At 43.3% G+C, this 9,210-nt stretch overlaps 1 pseudogene; it reads left to right on the forward strand.

The window, feature by feature from the left end:
* The first annotated feature begins 5,123 nt into the window (after positions 1-5,123).
* On the forward strand, positions 5,124-7,323 carry LOC134882939 (E3 ubiquitin-protein ligase TRIM39-like; annotated as a pseudogene).
* The last annotated feature ends 1,887 nt before the right edge of the window (positions 7,324-9,210 follow it).

Genomic DNA, 9,210 nt, shown 5'->3' on the forward strand with positions numbered 1-9,210 from the left:
GTGTTGGTTGCCAGGAGACGCCATCAGGCTGCAGCATGCAACAACTTACAGACCCCCCCCCACACACACAAACACACACACACACACACACACACACACACACACACACACACACACACACACACACACACACACACACACACACACACACACACACACAGCCTCCTCTCATTGTGATGCTGTTTTCACTTTCTGCAGGAACACACAGAGTGCAGAGTCTCAGGTACAGAGAGGACAGAATGATTGTGTCCTTAAAGAAGTCATTCCACGGTTTATAAATACTCAGCAACAAGTCATAGTTTTCACTTTTCACTTGAGTTCCAAAGTATCAGCATCAAGATATACTACAGAAGCTAGGATGGACTGATGTAAGGTGAGGATTTTCACAATAAAAGCCTCGGTGAGTTTTCAGGGACTGGGTGTCATGATTTTCAACAAACAATAACAACCCAAAAGTAATCCCTACATTCACTGCCAGTCAGCCTCATACACACACACACACACACACACACACACACACACACACACACACACACACACACACACACACACACACACACACACACACATGCTGCAGTTTATTGTTTTGTTCCCTAATGACATATTTACACTATGATGTAATGCTAACCTGTGAGCACCAAAACAAATAAAAACTGAAATGGATAAAGATCTGAGTCTGTGACCTTTGACCCCTGAGTGAGTCCTGAGGACACTCTGCCCCCTGCTGGACGCTCTCAGCATCACATCAAACACTACTCCGTCTTTTTCAGTATTTTTAGCTCCAGGGATTTTCTTTGATCTTAATCTGGATTTAGCCCACTGAACACACACACACACACACACACACACACACACACACACACACACACACACACACACACACACACACACACACACACACACACACACACACACACACGGATACACGCTGGAGGCGCGGCACAAAAAGAGAGCTTGATGTTATTTTATAAATGTAAGAATAAGCTCAAACTCTAAAGTTCCATCTGTTGTTTTTTTCAATACAAATAAGATGCATAAATAAAATAATGTAACAGAGAATAAAATGATTTCATGTAATTAAACGGGACAAAATAATGAGGTAAAAATGTTGGAACACAGGGATTTTAGCCTTTGCGGACCATAGACATGCGCTGACAACTATACAACACACTGTAAGGGAATAGCACAGGAAGCACAGAAGCTTCAGACAATCACCGGCGGGGTCTTTAAATTTCCCCTCTGTGGGACGAAAACAGGGATTCAGATTTACCGACGTATGTTATGTCGCAGAATGAAAATCTCTTCAGCTTGTGTTAACCACAGACCCATTTACCCTAACAACCAAAAGCACGTCCAAAGAACCATTGGCTTCTGAAGTGAAAGTAAAGAGGTATGGGCTTCAGGGTACCATAACTACTGTTCAGAGTCAGGCACGTAACTGGACCTCACTTATACTAACAGAACATTAATCAACACTTCCTGTGGTACTGCAGTCACTTCCTGTGGTACTGGAGTCACTTCCTGTGGTACTGCAGTCACTTCCTGTGGTACTGCAGTCACTTCCTTAATAGGTACAGAAACTTATTTTTACTTCACTATCTCCCAATTGTGGTGGAAGAGGTACTTAGATCTTGTACTTGAGTTAAAGTAGAAGTACTCAGATCTTGTACTTGAGTAAAGTAGAAGTACTCAGTTCTTGTACTTGAGTTAAAGTAGAAGTACTCAGATCTTGTACTTGAGTAAAGTAGAAGTACTTAGATCTTGTACTTGAGTTAAAGTAGAAGTACTCAGATCTTGTACTTGAGTAAAGTAGAAGTACTTAGATCTTGTACTTGAGTTAAAGTAGAAGTACTCAGATCTTGTACTTGAGTAAAGTAGAAGTACTCAGGTCTTGTACTTGAGTAAAGTAGAAGTACTCAGATCTTGTACTTGAGTAAAGTAGAAGTACTCAGATCTTGTACTTGAGTAAAGAAGAAGTACTCAGATCTTGTACTTCAGTAAAGTAGAAGTACTCAGGTCTTGTACTTGAGTAAAGTAGAAGTACTTAGATCTTGTACTTGAGTAAAGTAGAAGTACTCAGGTCTTGTATTTGAGTAAAGTAGAAGTACTCAGATCTTGTACTTGAGTAAAGTAGAAGTACTCAGATCTTGTACTTGAGTAAAGTAGAAGTACTCAGATCTTGTACTTGAGTAAAGTAGAAGTACTCAGATCTTGTACTTCAGTAAAGTAGAAGTACTCAGGTCTTGTACTTGAGTAAAGTAGAAGTACTCAGATCTTGTACTTGAGTAAAGTAGAAGTACTCAGATCTTGTACTTGAGTAAAGTAGAAGTACTCAGATCTTGTACTTGAGTAAAGTAGAAGTACTCAGTCTTGTACTTGAGTAAAGTAGAAGTACTCAGGTCTTGTACTTCAGTAAAAGTAGAAGTACTCAGGTCTTGTACTTGAGTAAAGTAGAAGTACTCAGGTCTTGTATTTGAGTAAAGTAGAAGTACTCAGATCTTGTACTTGAGTAAAGTAGAAGTACTCAGATCTTGTACTTGAGTAAAGTAGAAGTACTCAGGTCTTGTACTTGAGTAAAGTAGAAGTACTCAGGTCTTGTACTGACTAAAGTAGAAGTACTCAGATCTTGTACCTGAGTAAAGTAGAAGTACTCAGGTCTTGTACTTGAGTAAAGTAGAAGTACTCAGATCTTGTACTTGAGTAAAGTAGAAGTACTCAGATCTTGTTCTTGAGTAAAAGTAGAAGTACTCAGATCTTGTACTTGAGTAAAGTAGAAGTACTCAGGTCTTGTACTTGAGTAAAGTAGAAGTACTCAGGTCTTGTACCTGACTAAAGTAGAAGTACTCAGATCTTGTACTTGAGTAAAGTAGAAGTACTCAGATCTTGTTCTTGAGTTAAAGTAGAAGTACTCAGATCTTGTACTTGAGTAAAGTAGAAGTACTCAGGTCTTGTACTTCAGTAAAAGTAGAAGTACTCAGGTCTTGTACTTGAGTAAAAGTAGAAGTACTCAGGTCTTGTATTTGAGTAAAGTAGAAGTACTCAGATCTTGTACTTGAGTAAAGTAGAAGTACTCAGATCTTGTACTTGAGTAAAGTAGAAGTACTCAGGTCTTGTACTTGAGTAAAGTAGAAGTACTCAGGTCTTGTACCTGACTAAAGTAGAAGTACTCAGATCTTGTTTTTGTTCTTTGAGTAAAAGTAGAAGTACTCAGATCTTGTACTTGAGTAAAGTAGAAGTACTCAGGTCTTGTACTTGAGTAAAGTAGAAGTACTCAGGTCTTGTACCTGACTAAAGTAGAAGTACTCAGATCTTGTACTTGAGTAAAGTAGAAGTACTCAGATCTTGTTCTTGAGTTAAAGTAGAAGTACTCAGATCTTGTTCTTGAGTAAAAGTAGAAGTACTCAGGCCTTGTACTTGAGTAAAGTAGAAGTACTCAGATCTTGTACTTGAGTAAAGTATAAGTACTCAGGTCTTGTACTTGAGTAAAGTAGAAGTACTCAGATCTTGTACTTGAGTAAAGTAGAAGTACTCAGATCTTGTACTTGAGTAAAAGTAGAAGTACTCAGATCTTGTACTTGAGTAAAGTAGAAGTACTCAGATCTTGTACTTGAGTAAAGTATAAGTACTCAGGTCTTGTACTTGAGTAAAGTAGAAGTACTCAGGTCTTGTACTTGAGTAAAGTAGAAGTACTCAGATCTTGTACTTGAGTAAAGTAGAAGTACTCAGATCTTGTTCCTGAGTAAAAGTAGAAGTACTCAGATCTTGTTCCTGAGTAAAAGTACTCGGTAGCTTTACTCCTCTGAGCCTGAAACCCTGAACGTGTTTTTTATAAATATAAATATTAACAGCTGTTCTCAGATCTTTAACACCTCCCTCCTCCACAAACCAGACTCACCTTCTTCCCGTAAGCAGCTCCCATTCTCTCCCCCCTCCGGCCCCCCCACCACCGCCTGGCCCGCTTGACAGCCCGGGCCCAGGGCTCTGTTAGTCCACCGAGAGAAGCCTCATAGCACAGAACCAGGACCAGAACCAGTACCAGAGAGACGGTCGGGGGGGGGAACCTGTTAGCCTGTTGGCATGTTAGCGCTGTGCCGTCAGCTGTGAGGAGTTAAGAAGCTGTGATAGGATTACTGTAAGGAGAGGTGACGGGGTGGGGGGGTGGGGGGGACACTTATAGGCTACATTTCACATCCATCCCTAAATTCATGGAAACCAGAGCTGACATCCCGCAGAACCCCTGAGAGACATCAGCTGCTTTGAACTGATCCTTTAATCAGCTGTTCAGTGAGGAGCATGGGCTGGGGCTTCACTGAGGGTCTTTTTCTCCAGAGAGGGAGGGGGGGGGCACTGCAGCTATTGCACCTTTTTACAGGCAGTCTGTTTCTGCGTCTCCTGATTCATTTTCCTTTTGATTTCCTTTTCAAACTTCAGATTTTTTTCTCCAAATTTGGACCTTTTTCGAATTTCCAACTATCTTTGCGCGGCCTAACCGTAGGCTATGTTGTGAGCACTTTACGGAAATATGGAACATAATGGTTTTTTTACCAAGCTTACATTTACATTTGTAACTTCATTCATTAGACTATACATATTATTCTTAGTTAGGAATTATGCACCACTGATGTTTTAACATTAAAGCTAAACCTCACGTACCTCCTGCAGTACTCCACCGTACCCATAGGAGTCCAGGAACCCCATTTGAGAACCACTACTCGATTGGACTCTTGATTTAGGAGAGTTGATGGCGTGAGCAACAGTTATTATTGTTATGATTCTAATGTTTTTTATGGCATCTAAAATTCTTAGAAATGAAACCATCTCTGAACAAATGTAGTTTCTGATTCAGTGCGGACAGGAGAGGAGAGATAAGTGGGTCTGAACATTTTAAATGGATGTGCAGTTTACAAAATAAGGTTCTGGTTTGAAAATATTGTTTTATGGTACATACTAGCTTACAGCTCTCTGACAATACCTTAGTTAATATTTTACTTCCTGCAGGACAACCTTTAATCCAGCAATGAATCTGCACTTTGGACTGAGACTCTCCCTAAGTCACATGAGAGGAAGCAGCATTCAGCAGAGCTCCTCCCCCAACAGACTCAAAGTGAAAGTGAAACCAGTAACCGGTTAGTTGTTGTTCCTCCCTGCAGAGAGACACACGGACTGAAAGACAGACGATCAGATTCACCTTCAGACCAAACTAACACCTTCCTCTGAGTTCAGCTCCAGGAGAGAAAAGAGGGAGCTACAACACTGCTGCTTCAACCTGCTGACCCCCCCACCCTGAAGGTGAGTCTGACTCTAAACACCACTCAAAGTGAATTTCAGTGAAGTCAGGGGAGGAGGGGGGAGCCATGACTGACTGTACTTCCTGTCTGCTGTGTTTCAGCTCCACTCAGAGACAACATGGCTTCCAGGTTAGAGGAAGACCTCTGCTGTCCGGTCTGTCAGGAAGTCTTTAGAGATCCTGTCCTCCTGTCCTGCTGCCACAGCTTCTGTAGAGCCTGTCTGCAGAACTGGTGGAGAGAGAAACCAACACGAGAGTGTCCAGTTTGTATGAGAAGATCTTCAAGAGGAGAACCCCCCTGTAACCTGGTGCTGAAGAACCTGTGTGAGGCCTTCTTACAGGAGAGAGGTCAGAGGTCTTCAGAGGCTCTCTGCAGTCTGCACTCTGAGAGACTCAGACTCTTCTGTCTGGACCATCAGCAGCCAGTGTGTCTCGTCTGCAGAGATTCTAAAACACACACCAACCACAGAATCAGACCCGTGGATGAAGCTGCTCAGGATCTCAAAGAGGAGCTCCAGAAGTCTCTGCAGCCCTTACAGGAGAAACTGAAGCTCTTTGAAGAAGTTAAAGTGAAGTTTGATCAGACAGCAGGACACATGGAGGCCCAGGCCCGACGCACAGAGCTGCAGATTAAGGAGCAGTTTAAGAAGCTTCACCAGTTTCTAGAAGAGGAAGAGGAGGCCAGGATGGCTGCACTGAGGGAGGAAGAGGAGCAGAAGAGGAGGATGATGGAGGAGACGATGCAGGCTGTGAGCAGAGAGATAGCAGCTCTTTCACACACAGTCAGAGCCACAGAGGAGGAGCTGAGAGCTGAAGACGTCTCCTTCCTGCACAACTACAAGGCTGCAGTGGAGAGGCTGCAGCGCCCCCTGCTGGAGGCTCCACAGCTGCCCTCAGGGGCTCTGATAGACCAGACCAAACACCTGGGCAACCTCAGCTTCAACATCTGGAGCAAGATGAAGGACATGGTGTCCTACTCTCCTCTCATCCTGGACCCAAACACTGCTCATCCAAAACTCATCCTGTCTGAAGATCTGACCAGAGTGAGAGCAGGAGAGAGACAGGAACTTCCTGATAATCCAGAGAGGTTTGATCAGTACCGCTCTGTCCTGGGCTCTGAGGGCTTTACCTCAGGGACTCACAGCTGGGATGTCCAGGTTACAGACAGTACAGGCTGGTCACTGGGTGTGTTAGCAGAGTCTGGTCAGAGGAAGGGAGACATATGGTCTGGATTATGGAGAATAAGTTTCTATAAAGGTAAATATTATGCATGGTCTCATCAGATCCACCCACTCCTCTCCTCCTGCAGAAGACGCTCCAGAGGGTCAGAGTGAATCTGGACTGGAACAGAGGAAAGCTGTCGTTCTCTGATCCTGACACTAACACACACATACACACCTTCACACACACTTTCACTGAGAGGATGTTTCCATACATTAGCAGTCTGGAGGAAGTGAAGGTATCACCACTGAAGGTGTGTGTGAGCAAACTCCAGACCTGATGGAGTCCTTAGTCTGATCAGTGATCAGTTATCAGAAAGAGACACAAGGTTAGTGACAGCAAGCGACATTTAACTGTAAAGCGTTTAAATATATATTTAATATAATAAAGCAAAAGCAACAACATGCCTTCTTTAAGCTGTAGAGAAGAATGCTAAATAATAATGTACATATTTCAGAGCTAACGTGCTATCAGCTAAGTACATGAGACATCCTGACCGTAACACACACACACACACACACACACACACACACACTGAGAGGCTGACGGTGTGTGTGAGAGCAGGGAGAGATGAACGGGGTCTTTATATCTGAGGGGTTAAAGGGGTCTCTGACCTCTGGAGCTGCTCCTGGCCTCCTGCTGGCTCCTTGTTGTAGACATGTTTTTATTTAGAGGCAACACGCTTTGTATATCATGTTCCATGCATGATGAAGTGATTGCAGGTCATGGTGAGAGGGGGTTCAGCGGCTCTGTTTGTTGAAGCTGTTTTTATTACATTGTTTTTGATCCCAAAAATAAACAGAATAATAAAGTCCTCCGATGCATGTTTGAGCAGCCAATCATTCATCAGCTCCAGATACGTTTCAGTTTAGATTCTAGTCCAGATTTGAACATTTCTAAACAATAAAATCAATGTTTATTTACATTAATATTCACATTTTAACAAGTGAAAGAAAGAAAAGAAACAGAGTTATGGAACTACCTGCCAGGCTTCAGAAGCAGGGATTTTAACCCAAGATTAAATACAGTTAATCCAATCATTTCAAATAAATGGTCAAAGCTGTATTCACCTTTTTTAGCACATAGTCAGAAAGTATAGAAGCACAAGAAAAGAAAAGAAAAATGTGTCTAAATAAACAGAAGTGGTTCAAATGAACTTATGTTTCATTATCCAGCAGTGGCTCAGTCAGTAGGGGCTTGGACTGGGAATCGTAGGTTCGCCGGTTCAAGTCCCCGAACAGACTTGAAAACAGCCCTGGTGTGGTGCCCTTGAGCAAGGCACCGGACACCTGCTGTGCATGTGTGTGAGTAATATAGAGGGCTTCATCCTCCCATTACTAAAATGTGAAATACAAATTTAAAAGCATCATTTAAATATTAGCATAAACTAAGCAGTTAAAGTGTGCAGTAATAATAGAAAGGAGAATACTACCAGCGTTACTCTGATTCATAACAAAGAGAACGTGAATTATGTGTAGATATTAATCCAGAGGACCAGAGTGTTGTTGGGAGTATTCTGCATTTATATTCTGTGATTCAGAGACCACAGCTGCGCCGCTCAATCCAGAGGAGTAAAAGTACATCCAAATAAATACATATATATATGTATACTGTACACAACCTGTACACACACCTGTACACACACCTGTACACACACCTGTACACACACCTGTACACACACCTGTACACACACCTGTACACCCACTGCACAGGTATTACAGGTGATGTTCCTCTAAGGAGCAGCTGGGCTCACTACGAATACAAAGGCTTTACTCCGAGAGAAGAGGAGGAGAATCATCTCCGAGGGGTGAGGGGCTTCTGATAGAACCAGCTCAAGAAGAGGAGAATCACAGAGGGGTGAGGGGCTTCTGACAGAACCAGCTCAAGAGGAGGAGAATCATCTCAGAGGGGTGAGGGGCTTCTGACAGAACCAGCTCAAGAAGAGGAGGAGAATCATCTCAGAGGGGTGAGGGGCTTCTGATAGAACCAGCTCAAGAAGAGGAGAATCATCACAGAGGGGTGAGGGGCTTCTGACAGAACCAGCTCAAGAAGAGTAGAATCATCTCAGAGGGGTGAGGGGCTTCTGATAGAACCAGCTCAAGAAGAGGAGAATCATCACAGAGGGGTGAGGGGCTTCTGACAGAACCAGCTCAAGAAGAGGAGAATCATCTCAGAGGGGTGAGGGGCTTCTGATAGAACCAGCTCAAGAAGAGGAGAATCATCTCAGAGGGGTGAGGGGCTTCTGACAGAACCAGCTCAAGAAGAGGAGAATCATCTCAGAGGGGTGAGGGGCTTCTGACAGAACCAGCTCAAGAAGAGTAGAATCATCACAGAGGGGTGAGGGGCTTCTGACAGAACCAGCTCAAGAAGAGGAGAATCATTTCAGAGGGGTGAGGGGCTTCTGACAGAACCAGCTCAAGAAGAGTAGAATCATCTCAGAGGGGTGAGGGGCTTCTGACAGAACCAGCTCAGGGGACCCGAGACAAACAAGGTTTGGAACCAGTGATCTTTACTTACTTCCCAAACTTTCTTCGATAATGTTTGAATAGAAGTGTCAGAAAGGAACCCCCTGAAGGGAACCCGCCTCTATAGAGGTCCAGCTGCTCCATCAGAGTCTGATTCGTTGAAACCTGTGACTGAGAAACTCTTAAAGCTGCACTCCACATGTTCACACCATCTCTGAATTCATGGAAACCAGTGCT

The sequence above is a fragment of the Eleginops maclovinus genome, chromosome 20, assembly GCF_036324505.1.
Source record: "Eleginops maclovinus isolate JMC-PN-2008 ecotype Puerto Natales chromosome 20, JC_Emac_rtc_rv5, whole genome shotgun sequence".
Taxonomy (NCBI): Eukaryota; Metazoa; Chordata; class Actinopteri; order Perciformes; family Eleginopidae; genus Eleginops; species Eleginops maclovinus.